We start from the raw sequence: 18913 nt of genomic DNA, 5'->3' as shown, positions 1-18913 counted from the left end.
CTGATGGTGCTGGTGGCGGTTGGGGGGGGGGGGGGGTGGTGCTTGTGGTGCTTGTGGTGCGGGTGTGGTGCTGGTTATGGTGCTGGTGGACCTGGTGGTGGACCTGGTGGTGGTGCTGGTGGTGGTGGTGCTGGTGATGCTGGTGGTGGTGGTGGTGGTGATGCTGGTGGTGGTGCTGGTGCTGGTTGTGATGGGGGAGACAACTAGAATTGAGCTGCAATAGGTTTTGACATAAACTCACGCTCAAGTCTGGATGAGTCATCAGCCATGATTTTGCCTTCCTGTATGTCCCTGGAGGATAGAAAGAAACCACATAAGGCAGGAACTGGCGTCACCGACTATCTCTAGGATTCAAAACTGAAGCAAAGTGTTTACACACGTCAAGATACTTTAAGTTACTTGAAGCATTCATTTGAAAAACACGACACTGGAATGGAGTTGAAGTCTCCACTGAAGCTTCACCATTCTATTAATAAACAAGAGTACATTTAAGGCCAGAGTGCGCAGGTCAGATGTGTTTGCTGTCACAGTGAAATTCCTGGATTTTCCCACGTAGCATTACAGTGGCCCGGTATAGTGCCTACAAGCAGGATTCAAGCAGGTATCTCTCTCTCTGCACAACTTCAGCTGAGTCGCATGCACCACACACTACACCTAACACCACCTCCCAACGCTTTTCTGCAACAACTACAGTAAAACCTGGTTTTATAAGCGACCACCCCACGGTACCACGGTGCAAACGAAAGCGGTCGTTAAAGCCAGGTGGTCTTTAGAACCAGGATTTTCAAGATGCACTGTCGGCACATAGCCTGGTTTTAGTGTTGACATACATAGAAATACCTGTCTTGAATAGAAGCCTGCACTATTTTCCCAAGAACGTCATAGAAGCCGCGACTTTTATGCACGACTTTACGGTATATCTCTACGGTCTAAGACTATGATTGAGAAGCAGAGGGTACCAGGTGCAAGTCCTGCTTGGAAGCGGAAGGAATTTTTCCAGCCGTGCTGCGACCCACAGTTAATTGGGAACTCGTGGCCTGGCACGAAGGTAACATGGATGCCGCTAACGGGATTTCGGTCTTTGATCACATGGTGGTGGGTCTGTTCTACTCACCTCCCACCGTTTAGGCGCTGCATCTGCGCCTTGATCCTAGAGGGTGGTGGCGTTCCTACGGCGGATGCGGAAAACTAGGCTTCAGCCGAGTCTCACGCGAACGATGAAATTTATTATTTACGATAATATAAATCTACCGTTACCTTGGTGAACTGATAGTCAATTTCCCCTAACATTTTGGTCCTTCCTCTTATACATGAAAACGCAGACACATTGGTTTTTGTGCATCCAAATGTGCTGACCCAAACATCAGTGCTGTACAGTGGAGAACACTTCACAATGGCAGACTGGACGAGCCTAACACCGTGACCACTGTTTTGTACCGCTGTGATGCTGGAGAAACCCCAATACACCACTGTTTTGTACTGCTGTGATGCTGAAGACACCCCAATACACCACTGTTTTGTACTGATGTAATGCTGGAGAAGCCCCGATACACCACTGCAGTGTGAATTGTGTGTGTGTGTGTGTGTACGTGTGTGTGTGTGTGTGTGTGTATTTGAGGTTGTTGGTATGTCTGTTGGGTTCCCAGTACTCAGTAGCCGAGGCTGGTTGGTAAAGTAACTCCCATTTCACTTCAAGGTACCAGCAGTGCATCTAGTTTCTGCTTCTATCAAAGCAGCGTGCTGCCTATACTGGTTACCCCAGCAAGTGTAGGGTGTGCATAGGTACCTGTCTTGGCCGTTATATGCCGAAATACTGCGTGTGGTGTAGGCCAGGTGTGCATTGGTGGTCGATTCACATGGCTTTGCCAGTTGTGTGGATTAGACAGTTATCTGGCGGAAGTCTTGATCTGTCTCATTCAGATCTTATTCGGTATCGTTGCTATAAGAGAAAAGCTGTGGGTGCACATCCAGTGCACTTGCATATTTGCGTGCTTCTCTTGCGACGGGCGTATACATGGTACATGGTGTGTGTGTGTGTGTGTGTGTGTGTGTGTGTGTGTGTGTGTGTGTGTGTGTGTGTGTGTGTGTGTGTGTGTGTGTGTGTGTGTGTGTGTGTGTGTGTGTGTGTGTGTGTGTGTGTGTGTGTGTGTGTGTGTGTGTGTGTGTGTGTGTGTGTGTGTGTGTGTGTGTGTGTGTGTGTTGTGTGTGTACTCCGTGTGGTGTAGACCAGGTTTGCATTGGTGGTCGATTCACATGGTACATGGTGCGTGTGTGTGGTGCGTGTGTGTGGGTGTGTGTGTGTATGTGTGTGTGTGTGTGTGTGTGTGTGTGTGTGTGTGTGTGTGTGTGTGTGTGTGTGTGTGTGTGTGTGTGCTTGTGCATGTGTGAACAGACAGAAGTACAGTGCTGCGCACAACGAAATCCGATCCAGCCAGTCAATCACCCCAAAGAGGGAGAGGGGGAGGCGGGGCTGTGCAGCCATACCTGTGAACACTGGAAAACGGAAAAGAACAGCGCTACCTTCTCTGCGACATGTAAGCTAGTCGGAGAGCAGCACATCGTTCTGAAGAACGGAAGTGGATCATAGGCATAGCAAGTTTTTTTTAGGAATTCCCATGAATAGTGTTGTTGTTCACAGTTCAGTCGCATACGTCTCTGTGCACAAGCTGGCGCGACATAACAAGCCACTGAGATCCGCAAAAGGAGCCAGCCACCTGGAAGAAGTCGCCTTCAATCACATCTTTACACTTTGCCTTTCACAGGCTTGAATCCAATTTCGAGAGAAGGTGGGGTCTCTTCAACACTATTGTCGATCCTGGAGCAGACCAGGGATCGTTTTTTTAGTTACTCTTGGCTAGAGAAGGGGAAAAAATGAACTTCAAATTGGTTGAGGGACATAGTCACACTGTACTCCAGACTGCTCTGCTGTACGAAGACAGAGTTCGAACTTTCCAGCGGGCACATTTTTCGTACTTCGAGCGGCTCACGGAATATAATTGTTCGAATTACTATTATCGTGTTTGAATTAGAGGTAGTCTACCTGTACATACATACATACACCAGTTCAGTGTATGTAGTCTACAACCTAGACCTACCCCCCCCCCCCCCCCTCCCCATTTCCCTATCCAACGTATCCTTTTTCTTTATCTTTCTGCAGTGGATATCACGGTGGGCGCTAATAGTGGGCGCTAATAGTGGGCGCTAATAGTGGGCGCTAATAGTGGGCGCTAATAGTGGGCGCTAATAGTGGGCGCTAATAGTGGGCGCTAATAGTGGGCGCTAATAGTGGGCGCTAATAGTGGGCGCTAATAGTGGGCGCTGCACTTCCGTATAGTATACATGTCTTGCTCTCGTCTTGTTCTCTCTCTCTCTCTCTCTCTCTCTCTCTCTCTCTCTCTCTCTCTCTCTCTCTCTCTCTCTCTCTCTCTCTCTCTCTCTCTCTCTCTCTCTCTCTCTCTCTCTCTCTCTCTCTCTCTCTCTCTTATGTCCTTCTCTATTTTTCGTGGCGCTCTTTGTCTGTGCAGACGCCGAGACCACCAAGGTCGGCTGAGCAGCAGGGCCCTGCCACCACTTTCCGCATTCATTCGGGAGCATAGTGGACTTAACCCTTTACCGGTCTACCATAAGCGAACCGATACTATAGTATCGGTACGTTTGGCCCTCATTTTTTGGGGGTCTTGTTGCTAGGGGACAGCTAAAATGGCGCTTTACGCGTAGCTGAGGTCCAAGGCTTTCTGACGATGTACAAAACAACCATGCTTACCATACACATTTTTGCCGTATCGATCGACTGAAGTTTGTTGAAATTGGAAAAGACGACCATCCGCCATGCGTGCATTTCGAGAATGCGAGTGCATCTCTTGGGGCCGTGTTTGACAAGCGTTCTGAGAGCAGTAACACCACCAGTCCAGGCTGGATCTCCCGGGAGGTTTTGCAGTGTAGTGTATTGAGAAAAAGAGCTCCGTTGAGTCCTGCTAGTTCAAAAAATATATCGTCCACGAATGAAGAAACAAAATTCTCCAAACAGAGAGGAAGCCTTCTTGCTGCCGACACGGCGACAGCGACTGTCACAAGGACTCGTCAGGTGCGATCAGCTGATTCGCCTGGCCGTGATAATCACGGCATGTGTAAGCTCGCGCCTGAGTGCTCATCTGAGCGAGAGTGAATCTGACGCGAGCAGCCCTGAGATGAATAAACCGAAGCTGCACTATCGTGGAATGGGAATTGCTGCTGCTGGCGTATCGCCGATGGCGAGGTGTTGGTGTTCAATGGCGGTATTGTAGAGAACCTACATTTCTTGTAAAGACGTAGCCCTTACCTGATTGTTTATCGTACGACTTCAGCTCCATCACGAACTTGGTATGCCCTTCGTGCTGTGATATTCGTGTATTTCATTCGCAATTGTATTTTCTCTCAACTTGAAGGGCTACAATGGGCCCTATCCTTGCCTGGACCTAGTCATATTTGAATTTTCTGGACGCGTTCAGGCATACAGATTTTGAAAATATATGGTTTACCCATACCTACATCACATGGTTCTTGAGTTATTGCTGGTTGTGTGTACATGTATTTGCGTGACCACCCTCACATACATTGAGTTAGACCGGCAAAGGGTTAAATGTAGTAAAAAAATCTCGACTACAGTCCATTCAGAAAAAAATGAACTTCTAGCTTTTGGCCATAAATGGGTCAAACGTTGAATTTTTTAGAATTTTTTTTCTGCAATCCCATATGGAATCCTCTTCCAATTATGTTTCTGAAGTTTTTTTGTCCAAAAAGCAAGCCATAGCAAGAATAGGATTTCGGCCAGGTTTTGCCCCAAAAGCACTGAATTGGGAAAAACCATCAAAATCCAGGCCGTTTGACCCCGCCTGCAACAGTGCATTCTGCGGTTCGAACCCCAGTTCAGGCACCCTTTTTGGACCCTTTTTCAAATTTCAAAGTTCGCAGCACTGCACTGTGTACGATGAAATCACGAAAAATCGCCAAATACGGGAGCTCGCCAGAGCCAGGACCCATCTTTTTATGAATGGACTGTAGTTTGAGGGAAAGACACAAACGGGAAAAGTCTGAAGAAAAATTTGGCTGTCACCACCAGGACTCGAACCAGGGACCCTCGCTTGTAGCTAGCGATGCTCTAACCACTGAGCTATGGTGTAGTCGTCATCCCAGCAGAGACCGTTCAACATCCTCTTCAGACTTCGTAACTCACACTTCCTGTGAATCCACACAGGCGGGTGGGGCGCAGCCCTCACTGTACCCACAGCACGCGGGGAGCCCCAGCCCAGGTCATAAAATCTTGACTAGTTTGAGGGAAAGACACAAACGGGAAAAGTCTGAAGAAAAATTGACTGTCACCACCAGGACTCGAACCAGGGACCCTCGCTTGTAAACAAATCTCACAAAATAATAGTCCTACTCGGTTATTCTTTTTTACCTTGCTGCTGCTGCTGCTGCGCTCGACGATGCAGAGAGGGATGCGTCGTCACCAACGGTTGCGTGGCGTGGCAAGCACGTACACCTACAAGAGAAACCGGCCCCACCTGCTTTCCACGCAGAGTGGGGCCGTTGTAACGACTGCGACCGGCTCAACCGCTACCACTTTGTCCGGCAGTCGCTAACAAACTAGCAATGACACTGCACTGCAGTACTGGCGTGTTGGGTTTGTGCTGACCGAAACGCACGGGCCGCCCTGAGCACGAGGTCGAAACGTTCTGAAAACAAAACACTGACTCAGTGACTGACTTGCTTATTTTTCAACCAGGCAACAAAACTGCTCAGTCTTTCTTCAACAGAGCTCTTCACAGTGTGTCCGACATTCAACTGCAACTGTAAACAAGTCACTACACAGACAGACTACACAAACAGTCAGTACGATCGTACAGCATTATGTAGTAGATCTTCTACCCTGCTCGCCTGGCGCAGACGTAGACCTGGTAGACCTAGTATGGCTATGCGGCCGCCGGCTGGGCAAGACTTCATCGTGACCGGTACCGACGCGACAGACTGAAGCCAGTGAAGGGCAGCAGAAGTAGCGCAGGCGCAGCTACCGTAACAATGGCAGCCGACTAGTCAGTCAAGTAGTACTAGTACTTTACTACATGTACTACTAGTCTGTACCAGGGAGTCGTGAAAGCCCGGGAGAGGACACGGGATGCGCGCACGCGGACGATGTTTGCCTCGGCCAGAAAGTCAAGCACGCTAGGCGGGCGCGGCCGGATCTGCTCGATCCACGGCGCTGTGCTCGTCTTCAGGGCAGGGAGTCCTAAAATACCAATATTTTACTACTCGTTGAAATCCGAAACTGGTGGCGAAGGAAGCATAAACAAGTTACATGATTGTGTGTCTGTCTGTCAGACTCAGCACACATGGTACAGGGGGTGGGGAGTTGAGTGTGTGTGTGTGGGGGGGGGGGGGGCGTGTGTATGTGCACATGTGCTTGTACTTTTTTGTGTGTGTGTGTGTGTGTGCGCGCGCGCGCGTGCGTGTGCATTTTTGTGCACAATTCCGTTATGAAGTACAAATGATAGGTTTACCTTTTGTACACTCGCCAAGACTTCGGTTAGATTCACTGAGAACCTTTCTGGCCAACCTGGAGGCTGAGCCTTCCGTTTCCTAAACGGCTAAAGTCACCGCGTACTCAGTATACGAGTAGAAAAGTGTTGAAATTATCAAGATTTATAAATAACGACCTGCAACCATGTACAATGTAGATTATAGATAGGGAACACACATTGATTGTTTTTAAAAGAATCAAGGGAATATCATGAATCATGGAACGAGTGCGTAATAATGCTCTATGTTGCGTTTTGACGATGCTGAAGGAAGGGAGCCGTTGCGATTCACTCACAACACACGCACAGAAGTCCACTCGACTGCAATTTCAGTGCAATTTCTGACACAAATTCGTAACTCCACGAGTACGAGGAAGCTCAGCGGATCTCCGCAAGAACTTTCGCCCATCACCTGCAATGGAATATGGGCTGTATGATACGACCAGCGGCTAACATGGGAAGTGGCTTCATTTTCCACAAATCTCGTTTCATTCACAACCATTTGGCTGCAATTTCTGCCACAAGTTCAACTCCACGAGTACGAGGAAGCTCAGCGGATCTCAACACGAACGTTCGCCCATCAACTGCAATGGAACATGGGCTGTATGATACGACCAGCGGCTAACACGGGAAGTGGCGTCATTTTCCACAAATCTCATTTCGTTCACCCCGACTCAAATAAAATTGAAGTACAATTAGGGATTTATCTTGCATTTCCATCGCCTCAGAATAAATTAACTTCGATAAACTGAGAGAGAATGAGTGAGGCAGCTGGAAGAATTGAGGATGAAAATAGAGATCAGAAGACTCGACGGAGCAATCGTCTCCGTGCTCTAAGAGAAATCGGAGAATGTCCCAATTAGTATTTCAAGAAGACATCACAATTTTCGAAAATAATAATTATTTCCTGGCCTCGCAACACCGTTCCCTGGCAGCGTTCCCCCGGCAGCGCGAGGCAAAGATGTTTTCTGGGAATGTGTGCCGTGTCCTCTCCCGGGCTTTTACGACTCCCTGGTCTGTACTGTCCAATCCCGAAAAGATTGTCTGGGTTCGTGAAAGGGGGCACGCGTGCAAGCCAGCACGTGTGAAGTGCATCCTTTTGTATTCAGTTTGTGTGTGACAGCTCATGGCGGAGGAGAGAGAGACTTTTGCTCGCCGAGCTGAAGCTAAAGGATTTGATGGAGTCCTGCCAGCAGCTAGTCAAAGGACCTTCGGTACCTTAGGCAGACCCTGACGGAGTTTGGAGGCCAGATAGCTCTCGGTGAGGAGAGAAACATTCGCGTGGCGATCGACTCTCCGTAAAAAATGCAAGCTACATAGCGCCGACATACTGCAACAGCTACGATTTCAGCTAACTAACACGTGACGTTACTTCTCGATCTGCTGCTTCACAAAGTTCAACTTTTTACAAGTCCTGACTGTTGTAGTCTGAAGCTGGAGTCTCATCGCCCACCTACAGGTAGCGTTTGGAGCTGATGGATTTCCCGACTTGGACTCCTTCCGCAAACTCTCGCAACATAATCATTACTACAGTGTATGCTGTGTTTCCGCACGCTCGTGTCGACATGTCACCTATACTGTACCGGGTCGCGGAGGAGCCTGACGACCTCCGCTGACTCCAGGTTTCCGAAATACTGCCGTCGTCTTCGTTGATGTCGCTGGTGACATTCTCCCCTTGCAGGACGTGCGCATAGTTGTCGTCCCGGGGGTAAAGACTATGTTGTCTTTCGAACTAGTTCTTCATCACGCTCGCGCGAATGATGTTTCTCATCATGACCTCGTTCCGACGGTGTGACACGGCGATGGTCTTTGGCGGGGCACTGGCTTGGCGAAAACGATATCTTCTTGTGCAATATAACATTGATCGGCTGCAGATGAGTACAGTCACTTCGTGGTTGGTCCTACAGGAGGGCAGCTGCCAGGAAAGAGGCAGGATTCATCGAAGACGAAGCGCTCGCAACAAACAATAACACTCGAAATATCTCGTAAGATTTAGGGCCTATCGCTTTGAGCCACAGCGCTCACAGCCTTGCCTACTTCATCAAAGTGAGCTCTACATGTTCGTTGACCTCTTCACACTACACAGAAGAGCGAAACAAGGATTATGTCTTAGCATTTCAACTCCAACAGCAGACCATTACCAGTGCGAGAGAAAAAACTACAAAGGGCTTCGCTTTCTGTCGCATCGTCTCTCTTCTGTCCCCGGGGAAAATTGCGGAAAAAAATCGCAAAAAACGCGGGGAAAAACGCGGCATAATATGGCATAATTTGCGGTGAATTTGCGGTAAATATGCGGTAAATATGCGGTGAATAATATTGATGTGCGGCAATTTTCAGTGAGTATGTAGTGAAATCAATCAGTTACAAGTCTCTTGTGTAAGCACTCGTCATATTTGAGTAAAAAGCCGCCACGATGAGACGTTGCTGACCGAAAGTGCACTGTGTGTACGTGTAGTGCAACAAAAAAGTTCAAAAAACGCGGGAAAATCGCGGAAAACGCGGTCTTTTAAAAAATCGCAAAAAACGCGGAAAAAAACGCGGCCGCGGAATCGCAATTTTCCCCGGGACAGTCTCTTGCATGCAACTAACGAGAAAATCGTGTACTTACCCTCGCATTCACACGCGAACTATCAAACACGTCCTGTGCCGCATGCTGATCAGGTAGTGCCATGTATGTGTTGTACAGTGTACTCTCAGTTGACATGCCCCCTTTCGAACCCAGACAATCTTTCAGTAACGTCTGGCGCTAGCCAGGGTCCACACAGCTTTAATTCCCGTAGCTATGCAGAAGACGTTACTTCAGTAACGTCTGGCGCTAGCCAGGGTCCACACAGCTTTAATTTGGTGTTTGTTTGTTTGTTTGTTTGTTTGTTTGTTTGTTTGTTTGTTTGTGTCACGCCTGGCGCTATCCTGTATCTGTCCCGTACCGTACCGTACCAACAAAGACAGCTGGCCACAATATTTTTGTTTGTTTGTGCCATCGGCATGCCTGGCGCTATCCCGTACCCGTCCCGTACCATCAAGTGTACGGTACCATCAAGAGAATGAGTATATATGCGAAGTGTATCGGGGAATGCATTCAGTGCAGTACCATTTTGTGTGGATTTGTGTGCGAGGCCGAGATCCCACTAGCAGGCTGGCTGGGCCGCCTGTCGAACAGCCCGGGAATCGCATGTAGGCCGATAGCATAATAATTATAACGTTTATACAGTCATGTAGATGTATAGCAGGGATTATTATGTAAACGACTCCCTGCTGTATGGGGAGATTTTCTGGAAAGAAATACGAAGTAGGGAGACGAGTAAATGCAATTAGAATGGATGTTAGTTGCCGTCAGTATAATAAGAAGAAGAAGACGAACGCCCGTGGTCGGCAGAGTCAGCGCCGGTCCCAGGAAACGGCAGGACAGACATCCCGTCGACTCCAGAACGCCCGTCATCGGCAGAGTCAGCGCCGGTCCCATAGCTATGCAGAAGACGTTACTTCAGTAACTCATTGAAACGTTTTTGCAATACAATGAAGTAGCTAATCAAAGGAAAAAAACGTTTCCATCAGTTCTAACAACATGCACGATGAGCTAGGCAACAAAGCATAGCGCAGGGCCCTGAGCTTCCAAGCTCTCTCGTTTGGTATTTGTTTGTTTGTGTGTTTGTTTGTTTGTTTGTGTCACGCCTGGCGCTATCCCGTATCTGTCCCGTGTCTGTCCCGTATCTGGTACTACAAAGGCTCTACAGAATTGTACATAACAGCTGTCCACAATATTTGCGGGCTCCTGTATCTGTCCCGTACCGTACCAATATTCGTCGTATTATGTATACGACTCCCTGATGTAGAGGGAGATTTGGAAAGAAATAGGGAGACGAGGAGGAAATTAAATTAGAATAGACGCCGAATAGGTGATAGGATGCGTCAGCATAAACAGCGTCAGCATAAACATACATGTACAGTACTTTGGAAGAGAGATCCCGTCGTCTCCAAAATAAGCGTGAACGAGCGATTCAGCTCCGGTCACAGGAAACGTCGGAAGAGAGATCCCGTCGACTCCAGAACCCCCGTGATCGGCAGAGTCCGCCGGTCCCAGGCAACGTCAAGACAGACATCCCGTTGAGTCCAGAACGCCCGTGATCGGCAGAGTCTAAGCCGGTCCCAGGAAAGGTCAGGACAGACATCCCGTCGAGTCCAGAACGCCCGTGATCGGCAGAGTCAGCGCCGGTCCCAGTGAACGTCAGGACAGACATCCCGTCGACGCGCAGAAAAACTAAATCTGCAGCCTCTTTTGCCGTCGGACAGGATACGTATTATAGGAGACTGTAAAGTTATGTAATGTCCAAATTTCCACGTGAGCAGCAGGTCACTCGCGTTGAGTTTTCGACGTGCGAGCCAAATAACGCGAGCTGAACTTTCGCGTCGCAGACATCCCGTCGACGCGCAGAAAAACTAAATCTGCAGACTCTTTTGCCGTCGGACAGGATACGTATTTTAGGAGACTGCTAAGTTATGTAATGTGCTCCACAGGCAACCATGCATTCGGCGTCGTCATTGGCTCAACAGGTCAATGTACATGTATTACTACAAAAAGGCCAGAAAATCCGATTACTGTATTAAAATCAACTAATTTTCGCTGGCGATTTAATTTCGCTGATTTCGCCGCTTGGTACCAACCGGCCAAAGTAAATCACAGGCCAAAGTTTGTCATATAGGCAAATGATGCATGATTGAGAAATGGATGCATGTGAGAGCAAAATACCTATCGATTTCAAATTTGACGTAAAATTGCGCGTCACGTCGGAAATAACGTGCATCTTAACCTCTCTAATAGAGAGGTTTCTATTTCTCATCGGCCAAAATTTGTTGATTTACAGTATAAGGAGATAAAAAGAAAAGAAGGAGCAAACCAAAAGTAGATGATTATTAGAGAAATAACAATCCGCAATAAATTCTGCAAATACCTTTGCCTCAGTTCTTATAACATGTACGATGAGCTAGGCAAAACAGCATAAAAGCATAGCGTAGGGCCCTGAGCTTCCAAGCTCTCTCGTTTAACACGTTATTTCCGATGTGACACGTAATTTAACGTCAAATTTGGCGCCTCCAAATTTCGACGTGAGCTAGCCGCAGGTCACTCGCGTTGTTTTTCGACGTGCGAGCCAACCATTTGAGGTAAATACTAGCCATTGCAAATATGAAAAAGGGTTATTATATTTATAACATGCCAGCCGGCATGTATGAGCCCACAAAGGTGCAGGCAAATATTGTATTACCGGTGCATGCCCACAGTATGAGTACAGCAAGAATATACTGAAATTACCAGAAGGCCTCCTCATGAAGGGTCTATTAAAGGGGAAGTTAAGGCAAAAATTAAAATTTCACCAGTTGTAGTCTTCGGGGTGCTGAGTCGAATGGTCGTGGTCCGAGGAAGCTGAGACGCTCCCTTCCTACTTGAATCCCAATCGAACTCGCGTACCTTCCACCGAAACTGGGTGACTGCGCCCTACTAGATGGGGATTTGTATGCAAAATGTCACTAAAAGCGCCATTTCGTTCTTATAAAAGCACGGATGACCGCGATTGGCCCATATGTTGTAGTCTTTTGGACGCTGAGTCGACTGGTTTTGGTCCGAAAAGGCTGCGATGGCAGCGTTCCTCCTTTATTCCCAATCGAACATGGTTGAAGAAGCGGTCACGTGCTCCTGGGTGCCCAAAATCACCTGGTCACCACGCCAGCAGGCGAGAACTTTCACACCAAGGTTCAACTCGAGTGACAGGATTGCACCCAAAAAAGGTCAAACAGGCTAGTAAGTTGTACCCTGCAGGCACGGTGACCAGCTGACTGGCGTACGCAGGAGCACGTGACCGCTTGTTCAACCCATGTTCGATGGGAATAAAGGGAGGAACGCTGCATCACAGCCTTTTCGGACCAAAACCAATCGACTCAGCGTCCAACATGACTACAACATATGGGTCAATCGCGGTCATCCATGCTTTTATAAGAACGAAATGGCGCTTTTAGTGACATTTTGCATACAAATCCCCATCTAGTAGGGCGCAGTCACCCAGTTTCGGTGGAAGTGCGCGAGTTCGATTGGGATTCAAGTAGGAAGGGAGCTCTCAGCTTCCTCGGACCACGACCATTCGACTCAGCACCCCGAAGACTACAACTGGTGAAATTTTGATTTTTGCCTTAACTTCCCCTTTAATCTCACAATGCAGCCAGGGCAGGGGGAGTCGGGAACACTCTGCTGATCATGTCCCAGGCACGTACAGACTACCGCAGTGGCGGATCTAGGGGAGGGCGCGGTGGGCGCGCGCCCTCCCCTCAAACAGTTCAATTTTTTTAGTGCATGCACATGGGCAGTTGCGCAAGTGTTTGCACATGCTGTGACAAGAAGTTTCTAGTGTCAGATAAGAAAGTAAATTAGTTCTTCTGAACACGGAGTAGCTGTTCTCTTACTTTTGGTTGACTTTTAGTTTTGAAATTAGTGTTCAGTTGACGAACCTGTATAGCTAAGTCGGTGAAGGGGATGGCGCACCGCCCGCCCTAGCGGCTAGGGAGCCAACAAACTCTCCACGGATTTTCGCGAAGCGAACTTGCGCTTCGTCAGCTGCTCAGTCAAGCGATCCGTCTTTGGAGGAGAATTCGGACCACCGCGAAGATCCTGAGATCGAGGTCTGCTCAGACTCTGATCTTCCCCAAATGGAATCCGAAGTAGATTCTGACGACGATGGTGGGACTGTCAGTACGTAGTAGTGATGCGAGTCAGGAGCGTTTACCTGTTGAAACTATCGCAGATGACGATGTTGTGACTGTCACGAAGTGGCTGGTGGCACTGCTACGCAGCGAAGTTACTCGGATGCTGTTGATGCAGCTATTGGCGGTGCAACTCTCAGCGATGCAGAAAAGCGCAACATACTTGGGAACCGGAAGCCTGATAAGCAGACGGTGTTGCCATCTAGGAATTATTCCGACAGCCGCCGAAAGACCGGTACTTCCACTCGTTCGCTGCTACTGAAGTGGTTTGAGTGGCTTACCTATTCCGGAAAGGCTCGCGAGGAAGGCGTTTTTTTGTGCGCCGTGCGTCCCGGTTCCTACAGTGCATCGACAAGGATCAACCCGAGGTGAATACCTCATCATCCATTCTTACTGCTGGACATGGCCATCCAAGTAATCGTATATTTTATTATTTTGCCATTGTTCTCGATCTCAGCATGTCTTGAGCTTTGAAGCACTATCTTTACACAGCCAGAGTCCTCAATGAAGTGGTTGAAAAAGTGGGAGTGAGTGCATGTGCTAAAAATAGTAATTCTACATAACCGCTGTTGTGAAACGACAAGTTCTCGAGAGTGAAAGGCCTTCTCGCTTGTGACATTGTGTTCGTTTCAATGCAGCTGTATCCCGACTCCGCCGTACCGCTGATGTTTACGACGTGGCATACGCTACAGGCGCTATGTGCGGTTTGCTGTGTGCGCTGTAGTTGTATGTTGTATGTGTATGCTTTTCTCATATACGCTGTCATTTTAACGCTATAACTACCTGGTGGTTTTAGTGTTAGTTATTCGGTTGTTCATTCAGTCATTCATTGTTCATTATTATTAGTCGATGGAAGTGAAAGATATTGTTGAGAATAAATAGTTGTCCTCGTGCCGTGTGAGGTCGTTCGTTCCTGATACTTTAGAGAACCAGAGGGTTCACAACAACCGCTAAGCCTATGACGTAAAATAGCCGCTATGTCGTAATGTGTACAAAATACAGGTGCCACATAGGTTCCCTGTCATGAATATTACCCGCGCCCTCCCTCAGCTGAACTCTGGATCCGCCGCTGGACTGGCACTGGAGAGGTGCGGCGACCAGTCTTGCCTCTTGCCGTCTTGGCCTAGCCGAAGCCGAAGGACCCAAACCGACAGCAAAAGCTTCACTCGTAGTACACCTGCACCGACCGTCGAGTCGACCAGCAGCAGCTAGTACATGCATGGTAGCCAGTGCAGGCTAATTTTTATTTTTTCAAGGAAACCCTTCGAAATGGTACCAATCGATTCAGCATGGCATTTTCATTCCTCCTGCAAAGTTTCAGCTGATTTAGAGTCATGAGAAGGACGCTATGGCGATTTGAAGATCGAAAAACTTCACTTTTGTTTGTCAAGAAGAAAGACCATGATCGCACACAAATCATACAACCCGTGTGGCACAATGATTTTTGAACGAAGTAACTCGTTGATCCGCGGACCCGTGCTTCGCGCATGCACGCATGCATACTGCACAGTACAGAGGCTTTTTTGAACGCAGATATGTAGTTCTTCGTCTTCTTCGAAATGTCTTCCAATGCGTGGTGCTGGTGTTGTTCTCAGCTTCGTCAAGGCAGAATGCAGCTGCATGTGATGCTCCTGTGTGTTCATGCATGTTCTCTTTTCGCGTCTCGACATTGTAGCGTCCAGACTCAGCTCGACTGGAGAAGATTGAGGAGACTATGCTTTGATCCACATGGAAAATCGATGAAATTTGGTAATTATCGTCGGGCGCTAAAAAGCGCTGGGGAGCATGGGGCTAAAACTTCGTAGCAGTCATCCCTACCATGACAGGCATCGACTGGTATATGTTCCATTCTGTTCCCAACCACTACGGGTCGTCTGCGAAGCTTTCTTCTTCGCCGATTCTCGGACAGATCGTACGTCTTCGCACGCACTGTATCTCTCGTCTCCCTCAACGGATCAAAACACGTTTTCGCCAGGACGAACACAAACCCCCAGATTTCGCGGCGGCAACATCTTCGAGTAGGGAAAGCTAGCAGCTTACCAGGAATCACCAAAAAAACACGTGTAATACTCAGTGTGATTTGCGACAGCTGTCATTGTGTCGTCGCACCATGCATGTAGAGGAGACGGCTCGATACCGGGACGTTTTGACAGCCAAATTTGTATAGACTAGTATACCCAAACCGATCATCAGCGTTGATTTTTCACTCGAAATATGTTTGTGGAAGGAAACTGGCATGTGAAGTTTGCTCTGGGGCCAGAGTCAATCGAACTGAGCCACTCCTTTGTGTTGACCCATTGCCTCCAAGTTGCCCAATTTTTCGCTTCAAAAAAGTTCAAAACAGAGGTGGCTCCAAACCGGACACGTTTTAGAGTGCACGTCAAATTCACTCTGGGTCTGAAATTAGGTAATTGCTATCGCTCCACGACGGCCAGTACAGAGTAACAATAAGCCGTGTGTGTGCTTCCATTAGTTTTGATTGGTATGCGGTGCTTTATTGGCGAGAGGCGAGCCGCTGTTACCTGCGACAAGAAGTTGATTTTTCGAAAGTCGTAAAACTCAGGTCGCAGTGCGAAGCAACACGTCAAAAACTCACCTGCTTGATATGGCGCTTCTGGTCATCGCAGAGCCATGAAATTTTGGCTCGGAGTATAACACATCGTAGTCTCACTGTGACGTATTATGTTTTCTAATCAAAATACCAAGAGAGAAAGTGAATATTGATTCAGGTTTTTACCGTACCTTTCTATGGTTGTAGCCAATGAGCGACGTTCCCGCGTGTTGTCAATTCGCACACCAGACAATCAGAGATACCCGTTTACGAGAGTTGGTAAAGTATATATTATCTCACGACGAGGACAGAATTATTCGACATCAACATTAGGGAGTGGGATTCTTCTTCTGACTAGATTATCGAAGTTTGGTTATCTTAGAGTGAACTAGAATAGAATGTACGGTACAATGCATGAGCGCGCCCATTTAGCTGGGCGCGTATATTATGTGTATAGCCCGACTATGTACACTATAAAGGGATGTAATTAGATCAAATGTACGGTGGGTTTTATGTGCAGGGGCAGAAGGAGGGAAAACGGGCTACAAATGTATACGGTATTAATTATAACATGCAGGGGCAGCGGGGAAATGGGTCAAATATGGTTATAAGTGTGTACGTACGAACTACTGCATGCAAGGCTAGGGATAGGGGTAGGGGATAATGGGTCAAATATGGTTATGAAGTGTGTACAAACTAATGCATGCAGGGCCAGGGGTAGGGGGTAATGGAATGTGTACGAACTACTGCATGCAAGGCTAGGGGTAGGGGATAATGGAATGTGTACGAACTACTGCATGCAGGGGTAGGGGGTAATGGAATGTGTACGAATTACTGCATGCAGGGGTAGGGGGTAATGGAATGTGTACGAATTACTGCATGCAGGGCTAGGGGTAGGGGGTAATGGAGTGCGTATGAACTACTGCATGCAGGGGTAGGGGGTAATGGAATGTGTACGAATTACTGCATGCAGGGCTAGGGGTAGGGGGTAATGGAGTGCGTATGAACTACAGCATGCAGGGGTAGGGGTAGGGGGTAGTGGAGTGCGTATGAATTACTGCATGCAAGGGTAGGGGTAGGGGGTAATGGAATGTGCCGGGGTCGGGATCCAAATATGGGTGTGCGTATAACATTACCTCCCCCCGTGGGGAACAAAAATCGTGTCCCCACGATCTAGGAACGAAAAATTGATAATACTACAAATGAGGCATGCATTTTAACTAGCACACATATACGGACATGTAAACCACTACGCACATACGAGTCTGACATGCACGCATTCCGCAGACACCCGCATGTACAAACAGAACACGTGTAAGGCAAGTGAATGACAGAAAGAGAGGTAGAGAGAAGAAAGAGGGAACCAAAAGAAGAGTAGATCAGGAGTCGCACAACTCAGAACGAACACAAAACAAAACACAACCACAAGCACACAACAAGAATGCAAAAGCTGTTGGGGGAAACTCAACAGCGAGGACGAACACTCAGCTGGAGGCGTGGAAACTCAACAGCGAGGACGAACACTCAGCTGGAGGCGTGGAAACAAAGGGGCTAAACTCCACAGCGAGGACGAACACTCAGCTGGAGATGAAAAGCAAAGGGGCTTAATTAAATGATTGTGGGAAGGGTAAATAGAGGGAACTTTGGAAGTTGGGAAATCGCAAAGTCTGAATGAAAAAAATATATAAACCGTGACAGTTGGAATTGATAGGGTCAGTTGGCGTGAAAATATTTAGAGGGGGAAAGAGGGAAAAGGGCGTGGAGGATTCAAAGCATCTCGACACGGATGGAAAAGGGGGAAGGGGCGTGGAGGATTTCTAAACATCTCGACACAAATGGGAAAGGGCGAAAGGGCGTCGAGGATGCAAAACCTCTCGACATAGCAAACGTGTATGAAGAACAAATATTACCACACAGGGAAAATAGGAGGGGAAACACAGTCAAGGGTTGTACTCTTCATCGGACCAGTCGGCCTCTGAAACCAGTTCTGAATCCTGGTTGAATCGATCGAACCGGCCAGACGGGTTCGACGGTGGCGGTGGTGGTGGTGGAGGTGTGGTCGGTGGGGGCGTGGTCGGTGGGGGTGGTATCGCCCGGGGTCGGGCCCGCTGTTGAAGGCGAGCTGCGGCCCGTCGCCGAGACCTGGCGATGAAAGCGGGGGTTCGACAGCGGCGGGTATGGCGGGTCTGGCGGCGTCGCTCAATTGTCCGTCGAGCATCCTCCGGTGGCATTAATGGGCGTGGTGGTGTTGTGTGCTGGGAAGGGTGTGGTGGTAGTAGTTGATGTTGTATTTGTTGTTGAAGGTGTTGTCGAAGATTTGGTTGGTGGTGATGTCGGGGGCGATGTTGGTGGTGTTGCTGGTGGTGTTGCTGGTAGTGTTGCTGGTAGTGTTGCTGGTGGTGTTGCTGGTAGTGATGTCGGTGGTGATGCGATGAAGGAGGGGGTTGGTCGAGTTGCAGGGTGATGGTCCTGCACACCACGCGCAACCGAAACCAACAGAGAGAAAAACAAACACGCCACACCGAACACCACAGGTCAAACTCGACAGCGAGGACGAACGCTCGGCTGGAGATTAAAACTTAAGATGACGGAGGGGACTTCGACAGCGAGGACGAACACTCGGCTGGAGATTACTTTAAAAAAAATGACTGAGGGAAACTGCGACAGCGAGGACGAACACTCGGCTGGAGATTAGTAAAAAAAAATTGCCTGAGGGGAAACTGCGACAGCGAGGACGAACACTCAGCTGGAGGTCTCAGAATAAGGGTGTGAACGAAGAGGGCAGGCGGGGAATGGTGACTCCCGCCATTATGGGAGCTGGAGGTGGGTTAACCGGGGCGTCCACAGGGGGAAGGTTTACGGGTCCAAAAATACGCTTTAATCTATTCCTGTGGACGGTCATAACGGTGGTGCGGCGGGCTGAATGGACACCAAGCCGCTTAATGGTATAAACCAGGGGGGAATGAACTACAGAAACTTGCCATGGACCATCCCAATACCGGAACAACTTAGGACTGTCACCAGCCTGGGGGTGTCGGTAAAGCCAAACAAACTGTCCTAC

General features: G+C 48.5%; 1 long non-coding RNA gene across 1 annotated transcript; it reads right to left on the bottom strand.

The window, feature by feature from the left end:
* Nucleotides 1-261: 261 nt before the first annotated feature.
* On the bottom strand, nt 262-5939 carry LOC135812590 (uncharacterized). The gene is made up of 2 exons (XR_010552861.1): nt 5438-5939; nt 262-291 (listed from the first exon to the last, which is right to left on the bottom strand). It is a non-coding gene; the product is annotated as an uncharacterized LOC135812590 (long non-coding RNA).
* Nucleotides 5940-18913: the final 12974 nt, after the last annotated feature.

This window comes from Sycon ciliatum, chromosome 3 (assembly GCF_964019385.1).
Source record: "Sycon ciliatum chromosome 3, ocSycCili1.1, whole genome shotgun sequence".
In the NCBI taxonomy this organism is placed as follows: Eukaryota; Metazoa; Porifera; class Calcarea; order Leucosolenida; family Sycettidae; genus Sycon; species Sycon ciliatum.
The sequence above is the reverse complement of the archived record's forward strand: the minus strand, read 5'-3'. Positions and strand labels throughout refer to the sequence as shown.